The 16354-nt window shown below is 37.9% G+C and overlaps 1 pseudogene; it reads left to right on the forward strand.

Annotated features, from left to right (window-relative positions):
• LOC120119404 overlaps window positions 1-16341 on the forward strand; it is a 40431-nt pseudogene extending 24090 nt beyond the window's left edge.
• Window positions 16342-16354: the final 13 nt, after the last annotated feature.

Genomic DNA, 16354 nt, shown 5'->3' on the forward strand with positions numbered 1-16354 from the left:
GTAAATCCCTTGGCCACCAACCTGGCCTTATACCTCTGCACAGACCCATCAGCATTCCTTTATATTCAAAAGATCCACTTGCAACCCACTACTGATCGCCCCGTAGGTAAGTTGACCAGTGACCATGTGTTGTTTCTTTCTAAGGCTTCATACTTCTCATTAACTGTTGCCTTCCACTGAGGAGACTGTAGTGCCTCATATATCGAGCATGGCTCCTTTTCAGCTTCTGCATGAATCATGGAATAAATTTTTGGTTTGAATATTTTACATTTGCTTCTGGTCATCATGGGATGTCCAGTAATAGGAGAAACCACTGACTGTACTTTATCACAACCATTATGTATCACACCTTGTGACTCACTTTGAGTCAAACCAACACTATTAGGTAACTGATTTGAAGTGTTTTCCTCAACCGAATTCGAGTGCTCCATACTCCCCCTAGCTGAACTCATAAGGGGACTAGTACTAGAATTTTTTTGTTCCCTATTTTGAGACATCTTGGTAGATTCCATATGCAAAGTGGTTGATCCTTATTGATTTTCGTGTAAATCACCCATTCTCATGCAAAATTTTCGGCACCATCAACCACAAGCAGCTGCATGGATGACTTTGTAGTGTTTTCTCCACCATTTTTAATAACAACATCTTGTTTACCTGCAAAAGGAAAAAACTGTTCATAAAAAATAACATGCCTCGATATGTAAATTCTCCCATCAGAAGCCATGCACTGATATCCCTTGTGCTGTGAGCTATACCCAAGAAAGGTATACAGTTGTGAACGATAACTGAGTTTATGACTTTGATAAGGGCGAAGATAAGGAAAACACCTACACGTGAATACTTTCAAAAACTCATAGTTTGGTAATTTATTATACAACACCTCAAAAGGTGATTTTCCTTGCAAAACACGTGTGGGAAGACGATTGATTAGATGAACTACAGTGTTCACTGTATAAGACCAAAACCTAAATGGTAAGGATGTTTGAGCCATTAAAACAAGGGTTGATTCAATGATATGGCGATGTTTCCTCTCAACTACTCTGTTCTATTATGAGGTATGTGGGCAAGACAATCGATGATGAACACCTAGCTTTGTCAATAAAGGAGATATAGAACGATACTCACCCCCAGTCTGATTGTACTTCTTTAATCACAACACTAAACTGAGTCTTGACCATTTCATGAAATGATTGATAAGCTTGTAAGGCATGATCCTTTTTTTCAACAAATATACCGAACAATACCTCGTGTAAGCATAAACAAAAGAGACATAATAATAAAAATTGTTTGAAGCAATATAAGAAGGTCCCCATAAGTATGAAAAAACAAGCTGGAAGGGATTGGTATAAATTATAGAGGATTCATTAAAAGGAATCTTATGACTTTTTCCCATTTTACATGCACTACAGCAAAAGTGGCTTGTTGCGGCATTTTTTACTTATAGTGGCATTATTAAGCGCCGTTAAAAACAACTGTGGCGTAAAGACAAACGCCGCTAAAAATAGTGCCGCTAAAGTTTACGGCGTTTTTCAACAAAAAAACACCGCAATAGGTGACAACATACCGCAAAAGGTATTGATATTTAGCGGCGTTTTGCAAAAAAACACCGCAATAGGTGTTGATATTTAACGGCATTTGGCAGACAAACGCCGCAATAGGCGTTGATGTTTAGCGGCGTTTTCTTCACAAACGCCGCAGTAAATGTTTATTTTTACCGGCGTTTTTCCTACAAACGCCGCAGAATATGTCTTGAGATTTCGTGGCGTTTTTATCATAAACACCGCTAAATGTATGGTATATTGCAACATTTTTTGTTACAAATGCCGCTAAATAACACAGAATTTAACAGTTCTAAAAATTATGCTTAATACCCCAAATTTGTTTTTTCAACCTGTTCCATTATCCAACAAACAAAACAGCAATAACATCAAATCCAATATAATAAATAAAAGTTTTCATTAACGTAATATAAGTTAAGTTAAACACGGTTCAGTAACATTAACATAATGCTCATAACATAAATGAGGCTACGATGGTGGATTCTGAGGTTGTGTTTTTTGTATCATCAGCATCATATCATTGAGTCGTTTTTCAAATTCTTTACATCTCTGCTGATATATTACTTCTCTCTGTTCTGCCACTGCCTCTCTCTGTGATGCCACTGCTTCTCTCTCTGCTTTCGCTGCTGCTCTAACTACTTCCGCTGCTGCTCTCTCTGCTTCTCTTGCTTCATTTTCCGCTTTCAAGTTAGCCATTTGTTGATCCATCTCAGCCAACTTTTCTTTTAAACGACCAACTTCTAATTGGGAAGATCGAGACTGTGATGACATGTACTGTGATGAACTGGATCCAAAATATTTGGTGGGAGTAACGAATGATCCTTGACAGCGCACCCGACCATATCTTTCAGGACCCAAAACAGCATTAATAGCTTGGTTTTCAATGTCATCATCATTAACAATACTTTGACTCGAAGCAGTAGCATGATACTCTGCCATTTTCTCCCTCAATTTTTCCTAATAATAAAGTGAATAATTAATTAAAATAAAAAATATCATGGTACAAATATAAATAAAGTCAGGTAAATTTAAAACATCTACCCAATAAAAGTACCATAATTTCTGCAGCGTCAGTAGTCAAGGAGTGCCATCCTTCTTCGTATGTGTCATGTCGAAGAGTTGGATTCGACCAACTTTAGAACCGGATGTATTTTCCTACAATGTACCATAATGTAATTACTATGAGTTAGTATGTACATGGAATACAAAAAAACTATTTCAATAATCTATAATACCTCCTCATGAGCTATACAAGCAAAGCTCTTCGATCCAGCCGTGTGCGTAAACTTTTGTTGTTGCCTGCTAGCAACACCAACATGCTCTCGGTCCTACAATGTCAAACAATCACTTTTAATGATGATTTACACTTATTTCTGAAAAACACATCATACCTGTCCTTTTTTTGAACTCTAAAATCTGACTGCATCTTCCCATTGATACCTGAGCATTCCTGGTGGGACTGTTTGCAACTTCTCTTCAAGGCTAAGATCATTCTTGAAGTATTTATTCTTTAAGGAGCTCTTGTGGTCCCTCCATCTCTTCCCTAACGCTTGCTTCACATAATCGTCAGAGACCTCTAAAGAAAATTTCTCCTATACAGCAAATAAGTGTGCACCGTAAGTATAAATTAGTATTGAATTTCTATAGAGTATCTATTATAATGACATTATTACCTTAACAAAATCCAACGCTTGATTTTTGTTACTATTAGACATTTCGCGCCATGAATCGTAATTGATCGGTAACATATTCGCATTACGTCCAACTATGCCTAAGTAACCTGCTAGAAGACGTGATTCTGGGCCAATAGGTTGACCGACATCATTTCTTAAAACTTTGACACGATGTCCAGGAGGAAGTTGGTATAATTCCTTTAAAGTTGTACGTCCTCGAGTCTTGCGCGTTCCAGCATTTTCAACTATATAATAAATTATTAAATGCCAGTTTTGAAAATAAACAAAGTAGTAAATAATGTTTCGAAGATTACTTTGAATTTCTACTTCTCCTTCAACAGTTTCAGGAACTTCGGAAGACTCAGGTGCATTCGATTCCTAGTTATTTATTTGGTCATGGTTTTCAGAAGCTCGAACAACCCGCAAATCAGTTATTTTTCTCCTCGGCATGATATCTATAATAAACAAACACCTATAGATTCATATACGATCTACGGTTTTGACATGCAGGAATAGGCTGTTATTTTTTAAAAAATTAAATTTAGGATGAATATACTGTAGGATTTGTTCATAGACTTTTAATTATTTGACAATGAATATATTGTACGATCTATGTTTTAATATTTTATTTCAAGGTAATAGTAAATCTACAGAAGGACATGAACAAAATGAAACTATTCATAGTCAGCAAAATTGACCTCCTGAGTATAGCTAGTCACAGTGACGAAAGCAATGACATGTCTAAATAGCAATCCTCAATTGGTGAATATATCATATTTCAATCTAGTTTGAGTACATGTCACACATTTTTAATATATCTTTAAGCGTTAAAAACTCTCCAGCTAGAATCAAACTTTGTTATTCTGTAGAAATATCAAATAACACTTTGCTACCATATAGAATTATAATAATTAACAAAGTACGAAGTCCCTGGAGCCACTATCCTTAACCTTGGTTGGTTAGAAAATATAATGTTAGACATGACAGTGCTATTACAATAGCGGAAATTATCTTGATCTTTAGGTCCAGAAACTGTACTCTCAAGACTTAAGACTAGAAGAGAACATTAAAATTGGTCTCTTACAACTTTGTTAAGCCTCCAATAAAACAAAGGATTAGCAGCTGCCCATGTGCTATTTATAACAGTTGCCCATAATTTAAAATATAGAAGTGCATACAGGCAAGAACTGAACATGGCTACACGACTAAGAATAAATTGAAGATAGAACAATGTCAAGAACAAAATATTAGGTTTCAACATACAGTATCAAGCGGTAAGAAGAGAACAGTAGCAGTGATGCCGGCTGTAGCACCAGCAATGAATCTCTCAGAATTTGTGGTCTCCTCATTTCCAGACAGTCTAAGCAATTGCTTCCTATACGTATCGTAAGCATAAAAATTCACAGCTTTGAATGGAGCCGTGCGAAGAACATTAATAAAGTTCCCTTTCCAAAATCCAAACAATCCTTGCGTCAAAGCAATCTTCTTAACAAGCTCAAATATATTGCTTTGTTCACCACGCACTATATATTCCAGCTTTAATCTCTCTAACGGAGCAACAAACGTTCTATGATATTTCAAACAATAATTAGAAATGCATGGGAAATCTAGGCAAATATGAAAAGACGCGTAGCTAAATTACGAACGAAATTCGTTATGGTTACCTGGAAACCATGGCCGCAATGGCTCCAGCCCACAAATGCTTTGTAGTATTGACTGCGCTACGTCGCGTTAACCTAACATTCCGTTTGGCTTCAGACCCCACCCCGTTGTTGTTGTTCTTCACTTCATTTTGTAGCTGAAATTCCTTGTGTTCTGAAACAAGCCCATCGTTGCTGAAACTAACGGACAAAAAAAATACATCTTTAACAGCAACCGCCTCACGCTTTTGCCTACGAGCAACGCGAGCCGTTTTCCTAGAAGAAGAAAAATCTCTAAAAGGGGAAACGAAGTCGAGAAAGGAAGAGGGAAAACAAGGGTCGATGAACAGACTACCAGCGACGATGTAGGTGGTGACGGATTCGAATGGAAACGGGGAGCATTTTTTTTCCGATGAAATTAGGTTTAGAATGAGATTTGAAGGGGGAAATGCTCGCGCAGGATTTAAGTAACAATTGCGGCGTTTGTAATACAAACGCAGCTAGAGTTATACTCTATTGGGGCGTTTTTTTTAATAAACGCAGCTAATGTCCATATATATTGCGGTGTTTGTGTCTAGAAACGCCGTAACAATTCAAATATATTACGGCGTTTGGTAAAAAACACCTCTATATAGTACACCTATTGCGGCGATTGTTATAAACGCCATTAATAAACAATTTTTGCGGCATTTTTATTTAAAAACGCCAATAAAATACAAATATTTTGCGGTGTTTGTTATAAGAACGCGACTATATAATACACCTATTGCGGCGTTTGTAAAAAACCGCCGCTATTATACTACTCATTAGCGGCGTTTATATCTAAAAACACCGCAAAATGTGTAATATATAGCGGCGTTTTTGGATACAAACGCCGCTAAATACCTTTATTTATATAAGATTATCATATTTTAAATATTTCATTTCTTCTATACATAACCTAAAGTTACAACCATACATTTTAATTAAGACAGAAGTACTTATGCATAAAACTACTTAACAACAAAATACATTATAATTTAGAAACATTAAAGTACTTATGCATAAACAGTCTTCACCATACATTATAATTTAGAAACATTAAAGTACTTATGCATAAACAGTCTTCAACATACATTATAATTTAGAAATATTAAAGTACTTATGCATAAACAGTCTTCACCATATTGTTCAGTACAATTTAGTCTTCATTGCTCCTTCGTGGGGAAAGGACGTAGGAAAACTGTTTTCCTTGTTTGACGACGCATCGTTAAGTTTTTCCTCCGTGTAAATTCTATATGGAGAAACTCTTCATCCATTTCACCAAATAAATCTCCTACCTCCGGTTCACCAAGAAGACTCCTTGCGCGCTTCAGTGCTTCACTTGAAACAGATAACGACCCTCCACCTACAGTATAAAACTTGATTGGAGGTGCTTGGGAATTGAATCAAACATTAAAATATATTTAAACAGATGATATAAACGTTTACTTGGAGTAACAGTAGAGGCAATATCGTCTTCATTGAGATCGATACTGCTTTTGCAATTGAAGATTCTTTCAACGCCACAGAGTTACCAAATTCGTTTCTAAACATAGGGTATTTATCCATTTCTCTATCATCATTCTCAATAAGCTTCGAAGATCCTACATACGTACGATCTATGAAATTTGAGTGACCGTACAAAAAGGGAAATATAGCGGCATAAAGATTCATAGAATTTTACCTTCAAGTAGGAGATCGGCCATGGAAGGGTATGGAGCAATATGAGTTCCTGTCGAGTCATCATCGAGTTTCGACGGCGAAACCGGACCGATAGCCTCCCAGCGATAATTTGATCCATCGACAGAGCAAAGACGCCACGTAGACATTCCGACGATAATTTCTCTTACTCAAGGCAAGACCTGTTCTTTTTTTCTAAAATATGTTAGCTGTTAGCTTTCTGGGTTTTCCCCATTTTCAGATTACCAACCGAAACAAAATTGAAAAAGATCATTAGTGATAAGAGGGATAAAATCGTGGAATTGTGTTATAGTTCGTCGGTGAGAGGGCCGATTTGGTCGTCGGATAGACAAAAGACGACGTCGCTTGGAATCGTGTAAGGGTCGTTGTTGTACCAGAGAAGAAACTATGAGGGAAGAAGAGTTGAAATGATTTTAGGGTTTGGGTGAGAGAAAAGAGAGGACAATATATTTAACATTTTGCGGCGTTTTTAACAAACGCCACTATATCACATGTTTTTTATGGCGTTTATACAAAAACGCCGCTAATTTACCACTCTATTACGGCATTTTTTGTATAAACGCCGCTAAATGTTAAATATATTGCTGCTAAAACACCGCTACATGTCTACTATATTGCGGCGTTTTTACTATAAACGCCGCTATTGTTTAACCTTTCTGTGGCGTTTGTCTAAAAACGACGCAAAAACTATTATTAATTACGGCGTTTATTGAAAAAACGCCACTATATACCATCCTATGGCGGCGTTTTTAACAAAAACGCCGCTATATTTATACTCTATTGCAGCGTTTTTACAAAAAACGCCGCTAAAGTCTCAATTTGTGGCGTTTGGATTGAAAACGCTGCTATATGTAATACTTTTGTGGCATTTTATCAACAAACGCGCTAAAAACGCCGCTACAGAACAGTTTTGCTGTAGTGATGTAACACACATATCACCATCAACTGAATTTGCATCAGTAGGAAAAATAATGCCAATGTTCTTACAAGCCTTTACAAGTGAAGCATGAGCAGGATGCCCAAGTGTCATGTGCCACAAGACATAAGCATCTTTTATATGAGCTGAAAATTTATTAACTACATTTACTTCTAAACAATCATATGCACCATTATGTTGATCATCTACTGTGGCATCAAATTGATATAATCCACCATTCTCTTGTCCTTGCATTAGAACAACACCAGTCCCTTCATCTTTAACCAGACACCTCTTTGAATAAAACTTAAAGTAGACATCATTGTCTCTAGAAAACTTTGAGACAGAAAGAAGGTTTTTAGTCACAGATGGAACATGAAGTAAATATGAAGAAACAAAGCTCGACTCTTAGTATTGAGTATGACATATCCATTTTTGTAAATGTCTAAAACATGACCATTGCCCACAACCAGCTTACATAGACCAGTATAGTTCGAGCCATCAACCACCTTAGAAGCCTCAGAAGTGACATGATGTGTGGCTCCTGAGTCTACAACCCACTTATCTGAAGTTGGTGAGACCACATGAACCTGAGCATGAGTATTGTTGTTGTTGCATGAGAGACAACCATTGGCCACCTCACATGAATTAACATACATAGCAGTAGATTCATCTTTGTGTGCCAACAATCTTGGAAAATTCTGATCAAAATGATGCCAGTATCTATCTACCGAATGACCAGTCTTACCTCATAACTGTCATTGAAGTCTAGAACTTCCACGACCACGAGCTCCTGATCTAGCACAAGACCTGCCACCCGAACTATAAGGTTGATTATACTAATTAGAACGACCATGATCTTGATTGTTGTTCTGCATATGAACAATATTTGCACTCACCGACACATGATTTTGAAGCTGAAAACTCTTAAGATGTGCCTCGGCATCAACTAGCACAGATTTTACCCCATCAAGAGAAAAAGCTTCTTTACTGGCCGTAATAACTATCATAAATGGTTGATATTCAAACGACAAGCCATTCAATATAGTGGCTATTTGTTCAAGATCTGAAATTGCACTGCCACACGCAACTAATGCATCACAAACTTATTTGATCTGAGTAAGATATGACCTCATACTCTCATCACCTTTCTTAATCGACCTTAATTTGCAGTGAAGACTCATTATAATCGTTGTAGACCGATTGGCAAAGAATTTGAGAACAATTGACCACACATCTACATCTGTTTCTGTACCAACAAACTGAGGAAGTATATGATCACTAATTGTAGAAAGCAACTATAAAGCTAAAGCACTGTCATGTGCCACAAAGATCTCGTAATCTTCATTGACCTCAAGACTGCCATCTCCAGACTAGATCTGTGCCGGTGGAGGTTTAAGTTCCCCAGTGAGTAATCGTTCCAAGCGATGACTCCTCACTATTAAGAGAACTTGTTGTATCCACAACATAAATTTTATTTCATCAAGCACAATGTTGATTTTCTTGTTTGTGAACGAGCGACTATTTCTCGAAGATTCTCTAAGATCAAAGTTGTGCACAATATCCTCAGCAGCCATGGATGAAAAACAGTAGAGAAAGAAAGAAATAAAGCTCTTTAACAGCTATCAGAGAAGCAACGAAGAAAAGAAGTCTCCAAGATCAATAACGAAAGATACCATGTTGAGAAAGCTAAGTAAAGAAAGATAGAAGAACAACAAGAACCTTGAATCTTATTCATTAAATTATTTACAAAGCACTGCATTGTTATTTATACAATGTGTAGTAGCAGAATAACCGAGGTTGTTAAGCCTAACAATCAACTATGATGAGCTAGCACCTAAGCTTCCAAACTTTCTGAATATGCTCAACAAGTAGTGGCTAAAATGGCAGAGCTCGTGGAGGGAGCTCAAAAAAGCAAATCTACCACCCAAAGATTTATAGACAAATGTGCTCAGTTCTACACCACATGTTTTTTCATTCTCATCTAGACCTATCACTGAAATCGTTTGCTTTTGGTTTTCTTGAACAAGTGCAAACATAATACTACTAGTCATCTTATGTGCAACAATTAGAGTGGTATCAACGGGCATTGTTGTGATTCCAGCTTCATTACGAGTGCATAACCTTCACCACTGGTTTCACTTGGCATTGGTTGTATTGGTGAGAGCATGCCCATGTGAGCTTATCCTATCCACTCTTGTTGCCACCTTTTGTGAACTTACAAGAGCAGTAATATCAGGGTTTATGGTTAAGGGGCCCGACTACTTGGAAACTCTTTCCAAGATTAACATCACAGCTTTTGACAAAACCGGTACTCTTACCAGGGATGAATTTGTTGTCATCGATTTTTGATCTCTCTCTGGAGATGTAAGCCTCAACACAATGCTTCACTGGTAAGGGATTTCATACATTTTTTATGAGATTAGTTTGTTACTTTCGATTAAAAAAATTTATTTGAATGTATATTGTCCGCTCTGGCACTATTAACATGCTCCCCACTTCACTGGATGTTAATATTTGTTACAATATTTTTAAAGGGTTTCAAGCATTGAGAGTAAGTCAAGTCATCCAATGGCAGCTGCACTTATAAAATACGGGAGATCACATTCAATTGAACCTGTTGAAATGTCAAAGCTTGGAAAATTGGTTCAAGTTAGGCACCTAATATTGCAATGTCAAAATTAGGTGCAACAATGTCAAAATTAGGTGCAATAATGTTTGAAAATTAAATGGGTAAATTATAAACTTTAGTCACTAAACTTTAGGGTATTTATAAGATTAGTCCTTAAGTTTCAACTATAAATACCCTAGCTCATTTAGCTTCAAAACCATCCCAAAGCATTCTAGCCTTCTTCCAATACTAGAGAGAATTTAGAGAGTTTCTTGAGAGTTGTTTTCTCCTTTTTATCAAGAGAGAATTATCATTGTTTTTTCCTTGGTAGATCGAGAGAGGTTGTAATTCCTATTTTCTCATAGTGAAATTCTTCTACCGTTGCCCGTGGTTTTTACCCTATATTATTTAGGGGGTTTTTCACGTAAATTTTGTGTCTCTTTTATCTTCATTTTTATTTTCTCAAATTATCAGTTACGATTTTGCTCTATCCGATAGCCGTCTTCCGCAACAATTGGTATCAGAGCTAGATTAGAGTGTGTAATATCTGCTTATTGTCTTTGTGGTTGCCACCAAAAGGTGGATCCTCCAACATAAGAAAGTAAGAAGTTATTACCCATTCTTTGAAGGTTCCAAAGAACTATTCACAATAGTGAAATAGTGGGAGCTATCCGTAAAAGAAGCTATGGCAACGAAATTTGATATTGAAAAGTTCAATGGGAGAAATTTCTCATTGTGGAAATTAAAGATGAAGGCCATCCTGAGGAAAGACGGGTGTCTAGCGGCTATCAGTGAAAGGCCGATGGATTTTGCAGATGACAGCAAATGGATCGAAATGGACGGAAATACTATGGCAAACTTTCATCTAGCATTAGGAGATAAAGTATTGTCAAGCATCGAGGAGAAAAAGACAGCTAAGGAGATATGAGATCATCTCACCAAACTGTACGAGGCCACATCGTTGCACAATAAAATTTTCCTTAAGAGAAAATTGTACACTCTCCGTATGCCAGAATCTACTTCAGTGACGGAGCACTTAAATACACTGAACACTTTATTTTCTCAGCTTACATCTTTAAGCTGTAAAATAGGAGAACAAGAACGTGCTGAACTTCTACTTCAAAGTTTACCGGATTCGTATGATCAACTCATCATCAACTTGACAAATAGTAATGTCACCAGTCTAGTCTTCGATGACGTTGCAGTTGCTGTTCTACAAGAAGAAAATAAGCGCAAGAACAAGGAAGACAGACAAGTAAATCTGCAACAAGCAGAAGCATTGACAACGATGAGAGGGAGATCAACAGAACGTGGCCAAAGCAGCAGTCACAAACATGGTAGATCGAAGTCGAGGAGCAAAAAGAATTTAAAGTGTTACAACTGTGGAAAGAAGGGTCATCTGAAGAAGGATTGTTGGAGTCTAAATAAAAACTCCAATCCACAAGGCAATACCGCAAACACTTCAGATGATGGAGATGCTCTATGCTGTGAAGCGTCAACCACCGTGGAAGGAAGAAAACGATTTGCAGATATATGGCTCATTGATTCGGGAGCAACATATCACATGACCTCAAGAAGAGAATGGTTCCATCATTATGAACCTGTCTCAGGAGGATCTGTTTATAGTTGCAATGATCATGCCTTAGAGATCGTTGGCGTGGGAACCATCAAATTGAAGATGTATGACGGAACAATTAAAGTTATTCGAGATGTGCGGCACGTGAAAGGCCTGAAGAAAAATTTATTATCCTACGGATTGTTGGATAATAATGCAAGCAAGATTGAAACACGAAAAGGAATCATGAAAGTGTTCCGTGGAGCGCTTGTGGTACTGAAAGGCAAAAAAATAGCTGCAAACTTGTACATGCTGAAGGGAGAGACTTTGGTAGAAGCAGAAGCCTCTGTTGCCTCATGTAGTTCAGATTCGACAATGCTATGGCATCAGAAACTTGGACACATGTCAGAACAAGGAATGAAAGTCCTTGTGGAGCAAAAGCTACTTCCAGGCTTAACAAAGGTATCACTTCCTTTGTGTGAGCATTGCATAACAAGTAAGCAGCACCGGTTGAAATTCAACACATCAAATTCTAGAGGCAAAAGTGTTCTATAATTGGTTCACTCTGACGTATGGCAAGCACCAGTAACGTCCCTAGGTGGAGCAAAATACTTTGTCTCATTTATTGATGACTACTCCAGGAGATGTTGGGTGCACCCTATTAAGAAGAAGTCAGACGTGTTTTCAACTTTCAAAAACTTCAAAGCGCGGGTGGAACTTGATTCTGGAAATAAGATCAAGTGTTTCAGAACAGATAATGGAGGAGAATACACAAGCAAAGAATTTGATGACTTTTGCAAGAAAGAAGGCATCAAAAGACAGTTCACAGTGGCGAACACTCCTCAACAAAATGGAGTGGCAGAGCGGATGAACAGAACCTTGTTAGAAAGAACAAGAGCAATGTTGAGGGACGCAGGCCTAGAAAAATCATTCTGGGCAGAAGCAGTCAATACCGCCTGTTATTTGGTGAATCGAGCTCCATCAACTGCAATAGAGCTGAAGACACCAATGGAGATGTGGACTGGTAAACCAGTTGATTATTCAAACCTCCATGTATTTGGAAGTATTGTGTACGTGATGTACAACGCCCAAGAAATTTCAAAGCTGGATCCAAAATCCAGGAAATGCAAATTCTTGGGGTATGCTGATGGAGTAAAGGGTATCGCTTGTGGGATCCCACTGCCCGCAAAGTGATCATTAGCAGATGTTATCTTTGTAGAAGAAAACTACAAAGAAAGAAGACGATGATAGCGCTGAAAAGTCAGAGACTACTCAGATACATGTGGAAAAAGAGTTTGAAGAAGGAGATTCTTCTGAAGCAGAACCAGCACATGATGAACAAGTACCAGAGAGTTCTGAAGCTCCAACAACTCGTCAATCAGATCGTGTGAGAAGACGTCCCAATTGGCACTCGGATTATGTTATAGAAGGTAATATTGCATACTGCCTTTTAACAGAGGACGGTGAGCCATCAACATACCAGGAGGCAATAAACAGCTCAGATGCTTCACTATGGATGATGGCGATGCAAGAAGAAATCGAAGCCCTTCATAAAAATAATACATGGGACCTTGTGCCACTACCACAAGGAAGGAAGCCAATTGGTAACAAATGGGTCTTCAAAATCAAGCGAAATGGTAACGATCAAGTTGAGAGGTATCGTGCAAGACTGGTGGTAAAAGGATATGCTCAAAAGGAAGGTATTGATTTCAATGAAATATTTTCTCCTGTGGTTCGACTAATAAAAGTTCGAGTAGTTTTGGCAATGTGTGCTACATTGGACTTACATCTAGAGCAGCTAGATGTTAAAACAACTTTTCTTCATGGAAATCTTGAAGAAGAGATTTATATGCTCCAACCTGAAGGTTTTGAAGAAGACGAAAAGAAGAACTTGGTTTGCAGGTTGAACAAATCTCTGTACGGTCTAAAGTAGGCGCCGAGGTGTTGGTATAAGAGATTTGATTCCTTTATTATGTGCCTTGGATACAACAGACTTAATGCAGACCCTTGTGCTTATTTCAAGAGGTCTGGTGATAACGATTTTGTTATATTGTTGTTGTACGTAGATGACATGTTGGTTGCAGGACCCAACAAAGATCATATTGAAGAATTGAAGGCACAACTGGCTAGGGAATTTGAAATGAAGGACTTGGGATCAGCAAACAAGATTCTAGGGATGCAAATTCACTGAGACAGAAGTAATAGGAAGATTTGGCTTTCACAAAAGAATTACTTGAAGAAAATCTTGTCACGATTCAACATGCAAGATTGTAAGCCAATTTCTACCCCTCTTCCTATTAACTTCAAATTATCCTCCAGTATGAGTCCTAGCAGTGAAGAAGAGAGGATGGAGATGTCTCGAGTACCGTATGCATCAGCAGTGGGAAGTTTAATGTTCGCTATGATATGCACAAGACTAGACATTGCACAAGCAGTGGGAGTGGTTAGTCGATACATGGCGAATCCAGGAAAAGAGCATTGGAATACAGTAAAGAGGATCCTAAGATACATCAAAGGGACCTCAAATGTTGCATTATGTTACGGAGGATCAAACTTACTAATTAATGGGTATGTAGATTCTGACTATGCAGGGGATTTGGATAAAAGCAAATCTACTACATGATATGTGTTCAAAGTTGCTGGTGGAGCTGTAAGTTGGGTTTCAAAATTGCAGTCAGTTGTGGCTACGTCCACAACAGAGGCAGAATATGTAGCAGCTACACAAGCCAGTAAAGAAGCAATTTGGTTGAAGATGCTATTGGAGGAGCTTGGGCACAATCAAGAGTACGTCTCTCTGTTTTGTGACAGTCAAAGCGCCTTGCATCTAGCAAGGAATCCAGCATTTCATTCAAGGACTAAGCACATACGAGTTCAATACCATTTCATTCGTGAAAAGGTGGAAGAAGGAACGGTAGATATACAGAAGATCAATACCAAAGACAACATAGAAGATTTCATGACGAAGGCGATCAATGCTGATAAATTTACCTGGTGTCGATCCTCTTGTGGCCTGTCAGAGACGTAAGCAACATGATGGTACAAGGTAGAAAGAATGGTGTGAAGATATGATTGTTCCAATCAAATCTTCAAGTGAGAGATTGTTGAAATGTCAAAGTTTGGAAAATTGGTTCAAGTTAGGCACCTAATATTGCAATGTCAAAATTAGGTGCAACAATGTCAAAATTAGGTGCAATAATGTTTGAAAATTAAATGGGTAAATTATAAACTTTAGTCACTAAACTTTAGGGTATTTATAAGATTAGTCCTTAAGTTTTAACTATAAATACCCTAGTTCATTTAGCTTCAAAACCATCCCAAAGCATTCTAGCTTTCTTCCAATACTAGAGAGAATTTAGAGAGTTTCTTGAGAGTTGTTTTCTCCTTTTTATCAAGAGAGAATTATCATTGTTTTTTCCTTGGTAGATCGAGAGAGGTTGTAATTCCTATTTTCTCATAGTGAAATTCTTCTACCGTTGCTCGTGGTTTTTACCCTATATTATTTAGGGGTTTTCCACGTAAATTTTGTGTCTCTTTTTATCTTCATTTTTATTTTCTCAAATTATCAGTTGCGATTTTGCTCTATCCGATAGCCGTCTTCCGCAACAGAACCAAAGCCTGAAACTGTGGAGGATTATCAAAATTTCCTTGGAGAAGGTATTTACGGGAGAATTGATGGAAGAGATATTTACATTGGGAGCAGAAAAGTATCAAAGAGAGCCTATGGGACAGGTGAAAACTTTACCGACACCCTCGGTTCAGAATATTATCACATTCTAATGTGAGTATCATGTGTATAGCTCCAAATCTGCAAGCCAAAATGATGCAAGGCAAGACCATTGGATATGTGTTTTCTGGAGCAAACACTGTTGGAATCTTAAGTCTTTCAGATGCTTGTAAAACTGGTGCAGCAGAGGCAGTAAATGAGCTAAAGTCAATGGGGATCAAAACTGCTTTGCTTACAGGAGACAATCAAGCAACAGCCATGCACGTACAAGAACAGGTGCACTTCCAATAACACATGATAAAAGCCCTTTGCCTTCATGTTTTGATGTAATATACCACTGCCACTGACTGCTAGAAATGTTTTCACACAATCCAAGTAGTAATGATGGCACAGGAAACTTTGTGCAGATAAAAATGCTGCTATTGTTGTGGATATTCTATTTAGGTTAAGACGAAAAGTTATCACACTTAAATTTGTCTTACTTGCAGCTGGGGAATGGCCTAGATGTGATCCGTGCAGAACTTCTTCCGGAAGACAAGGAAAGAATAATCAAAGAGTTTAAGAAACAAGGGCCAACATCAATGGTTGGAGATGGCATCAACAATGCACCGGCACATGCTACAGCTGATATCGGTATCTCAATGGGCATCTCGGGTTCAGCCCAGACTGGCCATGTGATTCTCATGTCGAATGACATCAGAAAGATACCGAAAGCTATCCAACTCGCGAGAAAGGCTCGCAGTAAAGTGGTTCAGAATGTAGTTTTGTCAATCAGTACTAAGGCAGCTATTCTTGCTTTGGCGTTTGCTGGTCATCCACTTGTGTGGGCAGCGGTTCTTGATGATGTCGGCACATGTTTGTTGGTGATCTTCAATAGCATGGTCCTTTTTACAGGGAACACACAAACTTGCAGGAAAATGTTGTAAGCCTTCAACTGCATCACATATAAACCAA

The sequence above is a fragment of the Hibiscus syriacus genome, unplaced genomic scaffold, assembly GCF_006381635.1.
Source record: "Hibiscus syriacus cultivar Baekdansim isolate YM2019G1 unplaced genomic scaffold, ASM638163v2 tig00000991_pilon, whole genome shotgun sequence".
NCBI lineage: Eukaryota > Viridiplantae > Streptophyta > Magnoliopsida > Malvales > Malvaceae > Hibiscus > Hibiscus syriacus.